The sequence below is a fragment of the Triticum urartu genome, chromosome 2A, assembly GCF_056163025.1.
Source record: "Triticum urartu cultivar PI428250 chromosome 2A, HENAU_Tu73, whole genome shotgun sequence".
Taxonomy (NCBI): Eukaryota; Viridiplantae; Streptophyta; class Magnoliopsida; order Poales; family Poaceae; genus Triticum; species Triticum urartu.
Genome location: NC_141874.1, coordinates 633960251 through 633964422, shown reverse-complemented (window position 1 = coordinate 633964422; position 4172 = coordinate 633960251).

The window sequence follows — 4172 nt, the reverse complement described above, 5'->3', positions numbered from 1 at the left end:
TGAGGGTATGTACCAGTAGCTATGTGTTTGATCTCTCTATCATGTTCTTAATTTGGCACGATCTTGATGTACCGCGAGCTTTGTTACTATAGTTGGCTCATATGGCGTTTCTCCCTCTCTATCTTCTTTGTGATGAATTGAGTTTTACCTTTGAGGTTTCACTATTATCGGATTGAATACTTTTATGGATTTGAGAACACTTGATGTATGTCTTGCTTGGGATACATGTGGTGACAATTGGGTGTTCTATTGATTCACTTGATGTATGTTTTGGCACTCAACTCCCGGATTCCCGAGGTGACATTGGGGTAATTGACGGTGTCCTGGACTAGGGGGTACTCACCACATCGTCTCCCGACCAGCTGGATCGGGCCAAGGACCCCCATGGCGGTTCACTTATGGGCCACTTCGGGTAGCCCACGCCGCATACTAGGAGGATTCCACAAGACTTGGCCCCCAAGACAAGGTCTCCTCTAAATCCTAGGCCTCTGGTGTGTTATATAAACCGAGGCAAGGCTAGTCAATAGAACATCTCATATTCATTACTACAATCTTGTGATAGATACCTATACTATGTACTATGCTCATATCAATACAATCAAAAGCAGGACGTAGGGTATTATCTCTTCAAGAGAGCCCGAACCAGGGTAAAATCATGTGTCCATGTTACCATCGCTCCAAGACACCTAGCTTAGGACCCCTACTACGAGATATGCCGGATATAGAACTGACATTGGTACTTTCATTGAGAGCTTGTTGGCAGTCGCCACGGTGCGATGGGAATTCAGATCGTCTCCGGCGAGATCTACACATCGGAGCCGAGCTTTATGGTCGATGTCAGCATCTTTGTCACCGTCTCGACTGGTCACCTCAGTTGGACCGAGGACCGCGCTCCACGTCAGCTCATCAAGATCAGACGGATACTTTCATCATCATCAGCTCAAATCTCAACCGAGACCATGGAAAAGTCGTCCATGGAGCCTGGGGGCTCATCGTCAACATTGCCCTCATGTGATCGCATAGTTTTTTCTGTACAACAGACTGGTTTTCGCTACCACCATATCCTCGGGAGTCGATTTGACGAACCCTTTGGTGTAATTGTGTGGAATTGAGTATAGAATGACCCTGTAAAATTTTGTCGCCTTCCGATGGAGGTATCTCCGGCGATATATAATATACCAGAGGCCTGTCGAGTCTGGACAGGAATCTGGAAAAGTTTAGGGCGTGGTCTCCAGAGCCTAGCTCGGAGGTTATTTGGAATATCCAACCGTTCATCTTCTGCGGAATTTCCATATCTACCACCTCTCAAAATTTCAGCTTGATCCGACTGTTCAAACTCCGGAAACCTTCCGATTAGTGCATCACTTTTCGGATCTGTTTTCTGCGCGAATACGAATCCGACCCGAGTTCATCTTTTCTCATGAACGGGATATTGGACAACCTTTTTGGAAGAATCTCTTTTTAGGATATTGTGTTTTGTTTCCAAACACATGCTCACAAATTTTGCTCCTTTTCGGAGGTAGTCTTCACCATTGTGCCAGTGTCAAACCAGCCCTTGCTCCACGTCTGTCGACCTGCGCTAGACAGATTGTTGCTTCATTGAGTCGAGCCTAACCTTATCAGATCATCAGCTCGGCAAGCCGAACGAGAGTTCGGCATCGCGAAGGCTAAATCATCACCAACACCATCGCCCCACGGATTGCATGGGTCAGGTGCGCCGACATCGCCGCTAGGTCACTTCATCAATCCGACATTGACCGCGTCATAAGTTATGACCAGCGTCGGCATGGCCGAGTCATAGCTTCTTCAAACTGATGTCTGCCACGCCGGACCGCTTCAACACCTCGGCTGGCATGATGGCTGCAATGTCACCTTACCGATCTTCTCCATCACCTCTGCTGGATCGGGAGCTTCACCATCTCTTCATCAAGCTACTCTGGAGACTTCGGCGTCACCAGCCAACCAACTTCGTCACGTTAGCTGGACCGGGGGCTTCGCTTTGCCGCGTCCTGGCTGAGCACGCGCACACAACATCAAGCTAGCGCTGTCACTAGTACTATTACTAGATTCAAATCCATGAATGCCCACGTGTGTCTCTTTGGATTGCTGCAACAAATAAACCAGGTGCTATTATTCGTACTAATTTTTTGATTGCATGGGCTTATTTTTCCCGAGGAATATTACTATGGTTTGTTCCATCCTCTGTACACATGACTGGTAAATTCTGGCCGCATTAACGATGGTTGGGTGATGGTTCGGTCATTTTCCCGTCCGTAATTCGGCGAACGCCACATCAGGAAGTAGGACCACCCAACGAATTCAGGCTTTGCCACGCCGACGCCCCGTATCGACATTGGCTTCGACGTCAGGCTGTTGGGGAACGTAGTAATTTCAAAAAAATTCCTACGCACACACAAGATCATGGTGATGCATAGCAACGAGAGGGGAGAGTGTTGTCTACATACCCTCGTAGATCGGCAACGGAAGCGTTGACACAACGTAGAGGAAGTAGTCGTACGTCTTCCTGATCCGACCGATCCAAGTACCGAACATACGACACCTCCGAGTTCTGCACACATTCAACTCGGTGACGTCCCTCGAGCTCCGATCCAGCCGAGTGTTGAGGGAGAGTTTCGTCAGCACGACGGCGTGATGACGGTGATGATGTTCTACCGACACAGGGCTTCGCCTAAGCACCGCTACGATATGACCGAGGTGGAATATGGTGGAAGGGGGCACCGCACACGGCTAAGGAACGATCACGAAGATCAACTTGTGTGTCATGGGGTGCCCCCTTGCCCCCGTATATAAAGGAGGGAGGGGGAGGTGCGGCCGTCCCCTAGGGGTGCGCCTGGAGGAGTCTTACTCCCACCAGGAGTAGGACTCCCCCCTCTTGCCTTGTTGGAGAAGGAAAGGGGAAGGGGAAAAGAGGAAAGGGGGGCGCCGCCCCCCTTCCTTATCCTATCCGGACTAGGAGGAGGGGGTGTGCGGCCTACCCTGGCGGCCCTCCTCTTCTCCCTTAGGGCCCATGTAGGCCCATTAACCCCCCCCCCCGGGGGGGGGGGGTTCCGGTAACCCCCGGTACTCCGGTAAAATCCCGATTTCACCCGGAACGATTCCGATATCCAAATATAGGCTTCCAATATATCAATCTTTATGTCTCGACCATTTTGAGACTCCTCGTCATGTCCGTGATCACATCCGGGACTCCGAACAACCTTTGGTACATCAAAACACAAAAAACCCTAATTACGATCGTCACCGAACTTTAAGCGTGCGGACCCTACGGGTTCGAGAACTATGTAGACATGACAGAGACACGTCTCCGATAAATAACCAATAGCGGAACCTGGATGCTCATATTGGTTCCTACATATTCTACGAAGATCTTTATCAGTCAAACCGCATAACAACATACGTTGTTCCCTTTGTCATCGGTATGTTACCTGCCCGAGATTCGATCGTCGGTATTCCAATACCTAGTTCAATCTCGTTACCGTCAAGTCTCCTTACTTGTTCCGTAATACATCATTCCGCAACTAACTCATTAGTTGCAATGCTTGCAAGGCTTAAGTGATGTGCATTACCGAGAGGGCCCAGAGATACCTCTCCAACAATCGGAGTGACAAATCCTAATCCTGAAATACGCCAACCCAACAAGTACCTTCGGAGACACCTGTAGAGCACCTTTATAATCACCCAGTTACGTTGTGACGTTGTGTAGCACACAAAGTGTTCCTCTGGTAAATGGGAGTTGCATAATCTCATAGTCATAGGAACATGTATAAGTCATGAAGAAAGCAATAGCAACAAACTAAACGATCAAGTGCTAAGCTAACGGAATGGGTCAAGTCAATCACATCATTCTCCTAATGATGTGATCTCGTTAATCAAATGACAACTCATGTCTATGGTTAGGAAACATAACCATCTTTGATCAACGAGCTAGTCAAGTAGAGGCATACTAGTGACACTCTGTTTGTCTATGTATTCACACATGTATTATGTTTCCGGTTAATACAATTCTAGCATGAATAATAAACATTTATCATGATATAAGAAAATAAATAATAACTTTATTATTGCCTCTAGGGCATATATCCTTCAGTCTCCCACTTGCACTAGAGTCAATAATCTAGTTCACATCGCCATGTGATTTAATACCAATAGTT